Source organism: Panthera pardus, unplaced genomic scaffold (genome assembly GCF_024362965.1).
Source record: "Panthera pardus isolate Hobbes unplaced genomic scaffold, ASM2436296v1 HiC_scaffold_2, whole genome shotgun sequence".
Lineage (NCBI taxonomy): Eukaryota > Metazoa > Chordata > Mammalia > Carnivora > Felidae > Panthera > Panthera pardus.
The window spans coordinates 120,438,800-120,453,395 of NW_026526765.1; the positions used below are offsets into that span (position 1 = coordinate 120,438,800).

Sequence of the window (14,596 nt, forward strand, 5' to 3'; positions counted from 1 at the left end):
ACTATCCATCATCTACCCACCCATCCACCCACCCCCCACCCATGTATCTGTCCATCCATTTACCCATCCATTCACCCACCCACTCACCTATCCCTCCAGTTACCCATCCATCCATCCATCCATCCATCCAGTTTTTCATCTCACAGTTATTGAGCCTACTACATGCCAGGCACTGGGGACCCAAATGAACAACTGGGGACCCAGTTTGAACTGTTCTCATTGAGAAGATCACAGTTAGGGCAGAAGCACCCCCAAGGACAATGTATACAAGTACTAGATGATGGTTGAGCCTGCGTGGAGTGCAGAGTAGACAGGAAAAGGGAGTGAAGAGAGGCCAGAATGAGAAGGAGGGATTTTGTTTAGAATCTTTTCTCCCTTCAGGTTAAATGTCATCTCCTCAAGGAGTCTTGCCTGACCATTTATTCTAAAGTTGGATTTACTCTTTATTCTCTTAGTTCCTTGGTATTGAATTTTTCCTTGTCCTTTAATGTGTGTGGTGCATGTTGAGGGTGGGGAGTCTATAAGGACTCAGTTACAATGTGGTCCCATAAGGGCAGGGACCACGACTTATTTTCACAAAAGTATCTTCAAGGCCTGACAAATCATGGGTGCTCAGTTTGTTGCCTGAATGAATAAAGGCTGAAACCAGATCATAAAGAGCCTTGAATGCCAAGCTAAGAAGTTTGAACTTTGGCCTGTAGGCAGTGAAGAATCATGAAGCACATTTGAGGAAGTGTGAGGCCCAATCAGATTTGTGGTTTGAAAGGACAAGGCTGGAGGTGTCGTGCATGAGTTAAGAGGAATAAGCTACAGAGGGAAAAATTAGAAGCAATTGCCTTGGATAAGGGGTCAAGATTTTGCTGGCCTGACTCAAGACAATGATGGCAGGGAAGGAAAGGAAGGACAACGTAAGGAATAGTTAGGTCAAATCATTAGGAGAGGCCTGTGGGTAGTGAGGGAAAGGGAGTATGACTAAGGTCTGTGGTTTGGGTTACTTTATAACCACTATACTGTCATTAATTAAGGCAGAGGCAATTTGGGATTTTGGAGACATGAGTGGAACCTGAGGAAGACAGGATACTCAGGGAGACAAGGAGAGCATATATACCAATGATGGACCCCTGAGGAATGCTGGACTTCAAAAGATGGCTAACGGAGAGGAAGCCAGGACAGGATGCTGAACAAGGACAGCTAAAGAGAAAGAAGAAGATCTAGAAGCTGGTGCTGTTGTTGAAACTAGATAGAGGAGAAGGGTCTAAAATGGAATGAAAAGCTCTCCTGCCCGCAGGGCCAGGAGATTCCACAAGACAGAGCAGTGGAGACCCTGGGTCAGGCTGACACTTAATTCTAGCCACGTGGGAAGGTGGGTGTAGTGGGCCAGATCTTCTGGTGGTTGAAGAGAAGACAGAGAACAGGAATTCTAAGTGAAACTTCCCAAGTAGTAAGCATCAAATCGATTAAGAATAAACACAACCAAATATGCGGCTCTAGCAAACTATATAGCCTTAGGCCACATCTGGCTCATGGGTCACAAGTGTGCTACCCTGGTGTTGGAGGAGATCACAGGCACTTTGGATAGAAGAGTGAGGTGGAAGGAGGACTCCAGAGGCCCAGGGGGGACTGTGAGGTGTTGGGGCTCTGGCATCCTTTGGGATGCCTGGGCCTGCAGGAAGCAACAGGACTCAGGGCAGAAGTGGGCGGGGGGTGGGGGGCATGGGAAGCATTCTCCAGGAGGATGGATTTAGCGAGTTTGGGAGCTGTAGGAAAGGACTGAGTGGATAGCATTTTTGCCCTCTTTTCAGAGGGCTTTAAAGATGTTATTGGTTTTTCCTTTAAGTTAGAAAAATACCTGCAAAAGCAAAATAAAATGTGAGTTCCTCCTTACCCACCCCACCCCATTTTCTAGAGCTCATCAGGTTTTCAGGTTTCTAGCCCTGTATCTACAGATACACACATAATTTTAAAATTCAGGGGCACCTGGGTGGCCCTTGGGGTTTGGTCAGTTAAGCGTCCCACTCTTGGTTTTGGCTCAGGTCATGATCTCACGGTTCGTGAGATTGAGCCCTGAGTCGAGCTCTGTGCTGACGGTGCAAAGCCTGCTTGGGATTCTCTCTCCCCCTCTCTCTGTCCCTTCTCTGCTCACGCTCTGTCCCTCTTTCTCTCTCTCAGAATAAAAAAACATTTAAAAATCAGTTATAGAATAATTCCACATATATTGTTCTAGGGCTTCCTTTTCCCCCCACTCATCTATGTACATTTATGTCTAGCTCTCTTTTTTATGGCCGCCTGGTATTTGCTTGGCTGTATAATTTATCATTCCATTACTGGGGCACATGCTTTCCAAATTCCTGCTATTATTAACAACGCTGCTGTGAACCTCACGCATTGGCCTCTGGGTACTGGTATGAGTCCTGCCATAGGACAAATTCTTAATATCGAATTTGCCAGCGACAGAGCCTGCACATGGTATGCCGTCTCCTCCAAGTACTTGTTGAAACTGTCTGCTCTTCCCTCAGGGCCTGGGAATAAAAACTGTAGGGAAGAAACTATTTCCAAAGGAGTTGATAAATGGAAACAAGGCTTTAAAGTATCTTTTAGGCTTTAAAGCTGACAAAGATACAGCTTCCTTGGTAATCAGGATGCTGTGGGTAAGTACCACACTCACACAGATCGGTACCTTTCATTCATTCACTTGATAAATATGGAACACAGACACGTAACCCTCAGAAACATCAAGTAAGTCCACCCTGCTTGATTTGACCATCCATTTTCTACGTGTAGGGTCGATATTCAAAGAATACACCAATTCCTGAGGGACCATTTAGACATAGTGAAAGAGTCCATGGTGTGGGAAATTTGTTCACAGATTTTCGGGAGACCAAAGGTTGAAGGCCATTAAAAAGATTTTTTTAAACATGATGATCCTCTTGGGGTTTGGTATTCAATCTGTGAAATCCTCAGTTTAGTAATACTTTCAGGAGATGATTCGTTGGCACAGGGGATGAAAACTCTCTCTCTTATGCCTACAGACAACACAAAAACGTAGAAAAAAGGAAAGACAAGTATAACCAGTCTCTTCTAGAGATTCGCGATTTTACCACGGCGTTGGCACACTTAGTTCAGAGCGCCCTCTTCTGGACCTAGGGTTCCATGGCACCATCTGGGGCCCAGCCCACCAAAGGCAGTCAGATTTTCAATCTGATTTTCAGTTTGGAAACCTGGCTCTAATCTCCATTTCCAACTTCACCGTATCTTTCTCCTACCTCAGCCACTGGAACCCCAAGATGTTCGCTTTCAATATTTGTGCTATATTTTCAGGTTACATAGGATTCTGTCTCCTCTTTAAAAATGACTCTTTGATTGCTATTTAAAAAAACAAAAACACCCTCCTTTGATCTGATTTGCGCCAGAGGGAATCCACTTAACTTGTTAACTCTCAGGAATACATTCAAAATTTTGGATGAGTGGGAACTAAGTCTAGAAGCTAAAGGAGAATGGCAAATAGTTCTATGTGCCATTACCAAAAATGTTGGAGCAAACTATGTTTAAAATGAAGGCTTTCTGTCCCACTCTGGAAAACTGTCAGAACCTTAAGTTAGCCTCACTCAGTAAATCCCGGAATTAGTTTAACAGATATTTGCAAAGCAAAGTTTACGTACCTGCCAGGGAGCCTGCTAGGAGCACGTTCACAGTGGGGGACAACGGAGGGTAGTGTCCCTTTAATTCATCCTTTGTGATAACTAGTCGGCGTTTTTATTGCAAAATGCTTGGCAGTCCACGAGCCAACGTCATAATGGGTCACTGGAGCCTCACTGTTCTTTCACGTTACTGTTAATCTATCATGTGCTACTACTATTAAATTCAACTAAGTTAATCCTCTTACTCAGAAAAGGTTTCTAACATCTTAAAAGGGGCTATTCAGCCCTCGGAAGAACAGGCTTATGATCTGTTACGATAGGAAGGAGGAGGCAGGATGAAAGCAGCTTTTCCAAATAGCTGCTCTTTTCCTTGGAGCTGGGGTGGGTAGGGCTGAGGCTGGGCCCCGCTTGGATGTGGGAGCCTGCGGTTACCTGGCACTTATCTTCATAAAACTCTGCTGGGTGAGCACCAGGCCTGTAACCCACAGACCGCCCCTCGCCCTCCTCATCCCCCAGACAGAAGAGAAGCCCTGTTTGTTCTCTTTCCCCCGCTCCCCAACCCAGTCTCTCAGGTATGGAAACCCTAGGACCCATTTGCCAGACCAAAGGACATCAGCGCCTGGTAAGGGCCAGCCCCAAAGATGGGGGTGCTTCCAATGCAACCAGACCACAACATTTACAGAGTCAAAGTCAGTCAGTGGGGAAGAAGCCAGGCGAGGTCCCCCAAGAGAGATAAGGAAATGACGCAAGGCCGAGGGCCGTAAGGAGCCAAATCCCAGCACAGCTTCCAGTGAGAGTCCACTAGTTATTTCCGCTCCGACTTTTTCTAAACTTCGGATGAACCTCTGAGAGGCAGATGTGCTTTCTTCCTCACCTCTCTTGGCTTTAGGACTGTAATACGATGCTTCTTTGGGAGAGTCATGGCTCCCTCTATGCCACAATCCAAATTACAAGGCAACTTGGTTTTTTTTTAAAAAGCTAACCTTCTCTCTAACATCGCTCCAGATTTCCAAGAGTGGGGGGTGGATTCAGAATGACGGTATTTTGTGGGCTCTGAGTTCTGAGTTTTCAGGCGCCCTTTCTCCACTTACACTGTTCCATTAAATCCCGTCCATTCAATTCAACTCACCAAATATTTACTGAGCTGAGCACCGTGTTAGAAAAAGACCTGGACGCTGCCCTCAGGAAATTCACAGACCAAGGGATGAGAAAAATGAATCAATAAATTGTTTCAGTCCGGCCTGCGAAGCGTAGTGGTGGAATTATGTACAAGGTAGCACTTTCAAGCCCCTGCTCTCGTGGACTAAGGGTCCGGAGAGGGAGCCAGATGTTAACCAGAAAATTGCACAAGTAAAAGTAGGATTTCAGTCCAGACCAGTACCCTTGAGCAGAGGCAGGCAGGGCTATCTGAACTTTAATGGAGCATCTTGCTGGCGGGGGGCGGGGGGAGGCAGTAGGGCATCCTTGAAGAATTTGCAGTTGAGATCTGAAAGATGGGTCAGGGAGGATTCGGCGCACAGTGGAGGAGAAAGTGGCCCAGGCAAGGGGAAGAGCGTGTGCAAAGGAACTGTGGTGGGAGAACATGGTGATCCAAGGGACCAGACCGAAGCTGGTATGGCTAGAGACCAGGGCTGGGAGGGGCGTGTGGGGTGGCTGGGCCAGAGAGGTCAGCCACGGCCCTGGCTTCTATCTGCCCACGTCCTCATCTGTATCGTGGGGTCAGAGCAGCACTTATACGTCAGAGGAAGAAGCGAATCCCATTTAGCACCTGGAGGAGTATGCTCTAAGCAGCAGCTGTTCTTTCTGTTGTCTTCTCATCCTCATCGTCGCACCAGGATGAGCCTGTGGATGAGGACCCTGCTGGCCCCAACCGGGTATTTCTTTTTAACGCTACACACCGGCTATGTGGCCCCAGCTCCACAGAGATCTCAGAGGCCACAGAAATTAGCATAAATCCTATAAGGGTAACAACTGCAGGCTCTCTGGAGACATTCTGAATGAACGACCGGCTGGGCTGCTGACCGCAGGGCTTAAAAACAACGCAGTTTATCCTCAAATACCCAGAAAAAACCGAGACAGAGGAAGGAGGACAGTGCCTCCTGAGAGAAAGCTGTCTATAAATGGAAAATTACACTGAGAGCAAACAAATCTTATTTGATGTGGACCCATTTTTGACTCTGTCTGGAAATCCAGGGCAGAAGGAAGTGGAGGGGACAGGGAGTGAGCAGGTGTGCCCCGGCAGAGGGTGCCGGGGGCCAGTGGGTACTGTGACCAGGAAGATGAGGAAGAGCTGGAGCCGGCTGCCAAGGCACCCACACCTCAGGCCAGACACCGGTCAGACCCAGACGTTCCCGGGCTGCCTCTGTGCCGTGACGCACGCCCGGAGCTGCAAATGTTGGCCAGGCTGCGGTGGGGAGCGGGGAGGTGGGGGCGGGGTGGGGCAGAAAACACGGGAGAAGCTTCAGGGGTGGATGATGAGCAGAGCTGAGTCTCCTGGGCTCTTCTGTTTCCTAAAATGGGTTGTTGTAGCATTGGATGGGATAACCTATCTGGTAAATGCTCAGGAGATGATACCTTAAAAAAAAACCCACCAGTACTCTCTTCGGAGCAACTCAGAGCCTCCATTAACCATGGCTTTTAGTTCTGGTTCCAGGCTTGTGAGGCATGAGGAAGTTTCTGACCGCCCCCCCACCCCCACCCAGTGCCTCATATTTCTCTTTAGAAAAGAACCGTGACCTTCCAATTTAAGTGGCTCTGCTGCAAAAATTGTAACAATAATAAGTTTGGTGACACGTTTTTCTCTATGTGCCAAACACTGGCAAGAATCTTCCTGGAAGGTTATAGCCTCAATACTAAAACCTGGAGTCAGAACATTTGGGTTCGAATTCCAGACGGTTCCCTTCCTGGATCTGTGGCCTTGACCAATGATTTATTTCCCCTAAGCTTTACTGTCTTCATCTGTAAGGGAAGGGGCGGGCGGTTGTTCCTAAGACCTATGTGACAAGTTTTAGGAAGGATGAGGTAAGGTAGGGCAGAAAGAGGCATTCAGCAGAGTGGGTGGTATCGAGCACTTAGAACATTCATGCTTATCATTATTATGAATTCTCTCAGCCTCTGCTACCCAGAGCCCTGTAGACTGAGGCTAAGAGAAGGTAGTATGTCCACATCTTAGAATATGATTCAGCACTCAAGAGAAATGAGCCATCAGGGCACCTGGATGGCTCAGTCAGTTGAGCATCCGACTTTGGCTCAGGTCATGATGTCTTGGTTCATGAGTTTGAGCCCCACATTGGGCTTGCTGCTGTCAGCACAGAGCCTGCTTGGATCCTCTGTCCCCCTCTCTCTTTGCCCCTCCCCCCTTTCAAAAATATACATTAAAATTTAAAAAAAATGAGCTATCAAGCCAGGAAAAGATGCGGAGAAGCCTTCCATGCATGTTATGGAATGAAAGAAGCCAATCTATAAAGGCTACACATTATATGATTCCAACTCTACAACACTCTGGAAAAGGCAAAAGTAAAGACACAGCACAATGATCGGTGGTTTCCAGGAGGCTGGGGGGAAGGGAATGAATAGACAGAGCACAGAAGATTTTTAGGGGAGTGAAACGATTCCGTCTGATACTCCAGTGGCGGCAGATACCCACCTGTCATCATATATTTGCCCAAACCCACAGAATGCCCAGCACCAAGAGTGAGCCTGTTACAGACTATGGACTTCGGCAGACTATGATGCGTCAGGGTAGATTTATCACTGTAACAAATGTACCACTCAGGTGGGAATGTTGCTAACAAGGGAGACTGTGCCATGTGTGGGGAGGGGCAAGTAGAAACCCTCTGCACTTTCCTCCTAATTTTGCTGTGAACCTAACAACTGCTTTTAAAACCTAAAGCCTAGGGGCGCCTGGGTGGCTCAGTCGGTTAAGCGGCTGACTTCGGCTCAAGTCATGATGTCGTGGTCTGTGAGTTCGAGCCCCGCGTCGGGCTCTGTGCTGACAGCTCAGAGCCTGGAGCCTGTTTCTGATTCTGTGTCTCCCTCCTTCTCTGACCCTCCCCTGCTCATGTTCTGTCTCTCTCTGTCTCAAAAATAAATAAATGTTAAAAAAAAAAATTAAAAAAAACCCCACAAACCTAAAGCCTATTAAAAAAAAAAAAAAAAGAGTTAAGTGACACAGATCCTAAGAGGCAGAGCTGGGACTCAGACCTCTGTATGTGAACTCTAAGCCAAGGATCCTGAGCACTGTCCCCTGGCTGTTGTGATGGTAGATTTGGGCTTGCGGGGGCTGAGGCACGTCACAGGAGAAAGGTGAACCGAGACACAGGAAGGAAAGGTAGTGGCCACCCTGGGTCATCGTTCTCTGTTCCTTGTCTGCAGACCAGAGCCTCCCTCCCACCCCCTCCGACCAAACCCTTGCAGACTTTTCCTCTGCTCTGGTTCCTTCGCCCTCCAGCCACTGGCCCTATTGGAAAGGTGCTTCTTGGGAAGAGGGGTAGCAGAGGGGTAGCTACTGCTGTGTTACCACTGCCCCTGTGTCGACATACACTCTCCTCCTCCACGGGGATCATTTTGGGCCATGTGCACGCTATGAGGGGGCATGTGCATGTTAAGGTATATATTTACACTTAGAGTTTAAAATCTTTACCCTTCGGACCCAGCCCCCCACCTCAAACAACACAGGGACTCCCCAGTTTCCACTTTGATACATTTCTAGAACCGGCGTCTTACAGCTGATTGTACGTGTTAATCATATTTCCCCATGAGAAGAAGAGAGTGGCTGAGGACCACATATTGAAGATCTCCATCCATGTGACAGGAAAGCAGCATCTGGATACTATAAACCTCAGCTGTAGTTTCAAAAATGGGCTATGACCCAAACTATGAGATGTGTACGTATGGATTACGAAGGGGGATTAAACTTCTGCACTCACCACTACTGTCCTCATTCGGTGGCCACCTAAAAAGTTTCAAATTCTAGGTTAAGCAGGTTACGTGCCTTAAATCATTTGATCTTCATAAAATTCTTCAGTCAGGTACTATTATATATTGCAGATGAGGAAACTAAAGCTCAGAGAGGTTGTGTGACTTCCCAAGGGCACACAGACACTAAGTGGTGGACTCCACAGCCTTTTAAAAAAAAATTTTTAATGTTTATTTATTTTTGAGAGACAGAGAGAGACAGAGGGTGAGCAGGGAAGGGGCAGAGAGAGAGGGAGACACAGAATCGGAAGCAGGCTCCAGGCTCCGAGCTGTCAGCACAGAGCCCAATGCGGGGCTTGAACCCACGAACCATGAGATCATGACCTGAGCCGAAGTCGGATGCTTAACCAACTGAGCCACCCAGGCGCCCCTAATGTTTATTTATTTTTGAGAGAGAGAGAGAGAGAGAGACAGAGTATGAGCAGGGGAGGGGCAGAGAGAGAGGGAGACACAGAATCAGAAGCAGGCTCCAGGCTCTGAGCTGTCAGCACAGAGCTCAACGTGAGGCTCGAACCCAACAACTGTGAGATCATGACCTGAGCTGAAGTCAGATGCTTAACCGACTGAGCCCCCCAGACACCCCTCCAGAGCCTATTTTTAACTGCCGTGGTCACCTTTGCCGAACTTCTGAACTTCCTACATGTATTATCTTGATAAATCCCCATGGATTTCCCCTTCCCTGCCACTCCAAATATCATTTCCTAGCACAGTGCCTGGCACAAAGGAGCTGTCAATCAGTGTTATTCTCCATTCTTTTCCTTGCATACCTCTCTTCACCCCCATCCCCTCTCAGAGGAACCGTCTGTCTCTCTGAAACTTCCCAAACTGGAGAATGCCTGAGAATCTCCTAGGGAGAATTATTATAGTGTAGAACCAGTAGATCTGAGGCCGGGCCCAGGGATCCGCATTTATGACAAATGTCCCATGTAATTCTAATTTTGGCATCCCCTGGATCATACTTTGAGAAACACTAATCTGCAGGTTTTTAAGGAAAACGAATTTTTCTTATTTCAAACACCTGTTCAAAATACACATGGTAAAAACTTCAGAAAGTTCAAAAGAAACGACAGTAAAAAATACACCTCTTCATATGCAAGGGTGTTCGCAGCAGCAGTGAAAAACTAGCATAAATGTCTGTCCCTACAGAATATATGCACTTACAGTGGCGGCCATTTGTAAGATCAGAGCTTACTTATAGAATTTACTCCTATAACATCTGTTGATGTATCTGCATGGGTGTGTCCAAGTGGATAGATCTCAGATATCCTGTTGAGTGGAGAAAAGCCAACTGCAGAACCAGGCAGCACACTGTTTGTGGGCATTACACACACCCTAAGCTCATAATAGTAGCTGCCTCACAGGAAGAGACAAATATTATGCAAAAAGGAAAGAGAGGGAACTTCAACTTTCTCTCCAATGTCTTATCTCATGCATAGAAAAGATCTGACATATTTGAGAAAATGTTAACATTGGTGAAGTCTGGCTAGAGTGCACACAGGTGTTTTCTCCCTAGTTTTACTTCTCAGTTCTTATTTCTTAAACTGAAAAGAAAGCTGCCCCTGCCTTTCCATGCTCACCCAGCTTCTTTCACCGAAGGCAGCCTATTATTTTCCCTGGCACCCGCCTAGGTCGGTCTCCGTGTTAACACGCACAGGAGTGTAGTCTACATTTCTTCATCTGATTGTCTCCTACGCGCTGCACGCCTGGCCTTATCAATTAAATTCTCTTTGGATCTGCAGTCGTTTCGGTCCCTTTGCCTGCAGGTTTCTTCTTCTTGACAAACATTCTCAGGTCTCTCATTCTCATTCAAGAAAAGCTTCTCTCCCTTCCTACTCCCTCGAGACGTGAATTTTCTTTTGGTGGGACCACGGTTGTTGCCGGGAGGGTGGTGTGGGCTCACTGCTTCCAGCTCCTCGCACTGGTGCAAGCCTCTCCTCCCCTCTCGTGGCTCCCCCATCCACCCATCTCTGCAGACAGAACTCATGGTTATTTCTTGGACTATGTCCCCTGATGTTTCTGCACAGCTGATACATTGGTTGACCTTGTCCCTTGTCCTGACTTAATTTAGAAGCATTCCTCATCAGTCTCTTTCTTTTCTCACTTCCACGCCTCAGCTCCCCTCCTCTCGTGCCATCCTGGGGCTCTCCTGTGGCCCATCACCCCTGTCTTCTCTTGTCTCTTGTTCTTCTCTCCCCGGATGACCTCACCAAGCCCCTACACGCCAACCCTCAAAGAGCATTTTGGTGAAGATACCCACTTCCTCTTAAATTCTCATTCTGGGGCTTCAGAAACACCTTCCCAATGGTCTTAGCGACAAGCCCACCTCAATGTCCTACAGATATAACAACCTCACCCTGCCAAATTCAAAGCACTTAATCCTCGGGAATTCTGTATTTCTGCTAGGTCAGTGCTTCTTATATTTAATATGCATACAAGTCACCTGGGGTATCTCATTAAACTGCAGATTCTAGTTCTCTAAGTCTGGGGTGGGGCCTGAGATGCTGCATCTTTAACAAGTAACGGTGTGAAGCCTGTGCTGCTGGTCCAAGGACCCCACCATGAATAGTAAGATGCTAGCGAGATTTCCATTCTCAAGACCAGGGTCTCAACTCTGTCTTAAACTTAGAACTACCTGGGGATCATGGTAGGTATAACGTGGTTAAAAAATATGCCTGCGGTTAAAAGATTCAAATTAATTAACTCTTCTTTTGCCTGGCCCCAGCCCAGACAAATGAATCAGAATTTCTGGGTGTGTGGCCCAGACCCCCTGCATTCCATGAATAACTATTAAGTAGCTTTGCGGGCTAGGATTGTGCTAAGGACTGAAGGGACAGTGCTAAGACAAAGCCCCCATGGAGCTTACATGGTCGTAGGAGTGGTGGTGATAAAACGGAAAAACAAACATCGGTATTAGAGAGCATTTCACATAAGCGCTATAAAGGAAAAAGCTGGCGTTCTGAGTAGAGAAAAACTGAGAAGGGGCTGTTTGCTTTAGGAGGGTCAGCAAAGGAGGCCCTTGTGCCAAGGTGACATCTGAGCTGAGCTGTGAACCATGAGCAAGCTGACGCGTAAAGGCGTAAGGAAAGAGAAGCATTTCAGGCTGAGGGAACAGCGTTCTGGGGGAGGAAACAGAAAATGCAAATCTGCTGTGGAAGATCCACTTGGTGAGCTCAAGGAAGAGAGGATAGCTGGTGGTGTAGGTGGGGCTCAAAGAACAAGGAGGGAGCGGTGACAAGGGGTAAGTCCTGATCATGAGCCTGTGGGGCACCGTGTTTTGGAAGACGCCGGAGGGTTTTACCCAAGCAAGGTGGTAAAATCTCACGTAAGCAAGCTGCTGTAGGAAGCCAAGGGTTAAAACAGGAGGCAGGTGAGAAACGATGGCTTGGAACACAGTGGTAGTAACGGAGAAGATAGAAGAAGTCAGACGGAGGATAGAGCTTGGAGCGAGAAATCATAGACCTTGGGGAAGGAGATACAGAAAAGGCTTCTCTGCTTTTTGGCTGAGACACTGGGGACGTTTACTTAGATCTGAAATCCTTGAAAAAGAAAGGCTGAGGGACGACGTAGGGGAAATTAACTGCTCTTTCTGGGTCATCCTAAGTTTAAGATAATTATTGGACATGCGAGTGGAGATACTGCACAGGAAGTGAGATATAAGATCTGGCTACACTGTCTTTCTTGCCTTACTCCCTGCCTCCAAGAACCCATTATAGATGAGCCACCCCTAACTCCAAGGGTTCTCATTCCGCTTCTCACCTCATTTTCCTAACTCTGTTCCTTGCCCATGCTGTATGCTGTATCCTCTGTCCTGTGTGCCTTCAATCTTGGCCTTTTGAGACCCTAGTCCCACATACATACTGTCCCAAGTAACTACTGCTCCCTGATATCGCTGTCATCAGTAATCTGTGCCTCCTGGGAACTCCCATAAAACCTGATGCCTTATTTGTGACATCTGTCACATTTCTCCCCCCATGAGTTACTTGTGTGTGTTTACCTCCCCAGCTGGGCGGTAAATTCCTGGGAGGCAAGGCTTGCCTCCTATTCTTTACCATATCCTCCATGTTATCCAGAAATGTGCTCAGCACACAGAAGGCTACCCATTAAATGTGTCGAATAAAAGAATGATTAAGACATGTCCTGAGAGGATCACCTGAGGTTAATCTAGTCATCAGTGATCAAAGGTGACAGTTTTCTTAACCCTGGAGGAACTGATGATTGTGGAGTCTCTGCATCATTGGTTATAGAACCACCTAGTTCAGTGTTAAAAGTCTTGACACATTATGCCATCATTTATCTCTAAATAGTAATGCATGCTTTAGGCCAAGAGTAAATCCTTTAAAAAAAAATCTGAATCTAATTTATGAACTCACTGAAGAGGCCTATTATTGGAAAAGCTGGTGGTATGTTCTTTTCCAAGAAAAAAAAAAAAACAAAAAAAAACAAAAAACTACCTTCATAATTATCACCAATGCTGCCCAAAGCCTAAGTTGGTAAAACCGGCCTGTAGTCCACTTTGCTTTTCGTGGGTGCGTGTCTATTATGCTAGGGCACTGGAAACTGGTGTTGAGCCCGGATTAGTTTATAACCTCTTGCCCAATCTGTCCATGAGGCTCCATTATATTCAGATTGATTTATTATAGTGCATTCTGCCTCACGGCATGCCAGGTCATGGATTCTGAACTGGGGAAGAGACAATGACGGCTCAGATATTGGGTAGTGGGTTCTCAGTATACAACCTGACAGACACCAAGAAAGTGAGGGAAAAACAAGACAGTAATGGAGTGTAGTGACCATGAAAGGGAGGCTGCGGTGTGGCCTGAGCTCAGAGGGTGCCCGAGGTAAGGGACCACTCCTGGAAGAAGCGCATGGAGGCTGAGTGAGATTAACAGAGAAAAAACCAGAAAGGATGGAGAAGTAATGGAGGCTGGTGGAGGGAAAGGGTAAAAGAACATTATTGGTACTGGCAGTGATCATCTACTGAGTGCGGATTATATGCCAGGCATTGTGATAAAAAACTTTATACAGATGGTCTGATTTACTTTTCCCATGACCCATAGTAGGTACTATGATCTAACCCATTTTACAGGTGAGGAACCTGAGGATCAGAGAGGTTAAATAACCTACTCAGGGTCACGGAGCTAGAGTAGATGAGCTGGGATTCGGACCCAGGTCTGGTGAATGCTGAAGCCTATGTTGGTAACCACCGCTTTATATCACCTGCTGATATGGATTCGGGGGCATTTCCTCCCACCAAGCCTGCTGTAGGCTGAGAAACACAGTGTCTCCCAACACCCCAAAGAGCAAAGTACTGAGTGGTGAGCTAAGTTGGAGGTGTAGTTCAAAAGCCCTGCTATGACTGAGCGGTCTGCCGGGGCTGAGGGTGCTGAGGGCAGAGATGCTCTCATCCATCATCAGGGAATACTCACTCCATTGTGTCGGGCCCCACCTAAATGTTTTCTTATTGTCTGCTCTTCACCATGAGTAATGCCACTTTCCGTTTTAAGCTGGGAGCTTCAGGAGATGACCACGTTATAAGCCAGAGTTTAAAGCTAAGCGCTGCCTGGGGGATTACTCACCCACTTTAAGACGCGGCCAACTTCGCACCCTCCCACTCAAGATGCTGCTGGAATATGCTCTTCCTTGCCAAAGCCTAAAGGAAATCTGGCTTCCCCTAGAATAAGACTGGGAATGGTGCCAGGTTATCAGAAAGCTGGCAAGTTAACTGATTCTTCAAGTGGAACTACTGTAGTTATTCTGGTCCCCACCTAGGTGGTATGGTTTTGGTGCTTGCTCATTCATGTGGCATTTGCTGAGGTCCTACTACGGACTAGGTACTCTGTTCCATGATAGAGATACTGCAGGGATCTAGATGGCTTTAGTCCTCGTCCTCAGGGAGCTAACAATCTGGGGAAGATGGGCAGACACTTATAATAATATGTCATAACCAGTAGGGTGTAAGAAATGCCATAGCATGAGAAGCT

General features: G+C 47.0%; 1 protein-coding gene and 1 long non-coding RNA gene across 4 annotated transcripts in view; one reads left to right on the plus strand and one right to left on the minus strand.

The window, feature by feature from the left end:
• The window catches only part of LOC109252230 (uncharacterized), a 340,134-nt gene that overhangs the window by 25,276 nt on the left and 300,262 nt on the right, over window positions 1–14,596 (minus strand). For 2 of the 3 annotated variants that reach the window (XR_008423863.1, XR_002073893.2), the window contains exon 6: window positions 110–3,023. The exons of the other annotated variant lie outside the window; for it this stretch is intronic. This is a non-coding gene — a long non-coding RNA (uncharacterized LOC109252230). Of the gene's footprint in view, window positions 1–109; window positions 3,024–14,596 lie in introns of those variants that run through there. 3 annotated transcript variants of the gene reach the window in all.
• Window positions 1–14,596, plus strand: part of FGF1 (fibroblast growth factor 1) — a 68,877-nt gene that overhangs the window by 2,058 nt on the left and 52,223 nt on the right. The gene's annotated exons all lie outside the window — the stretch shown is intronic.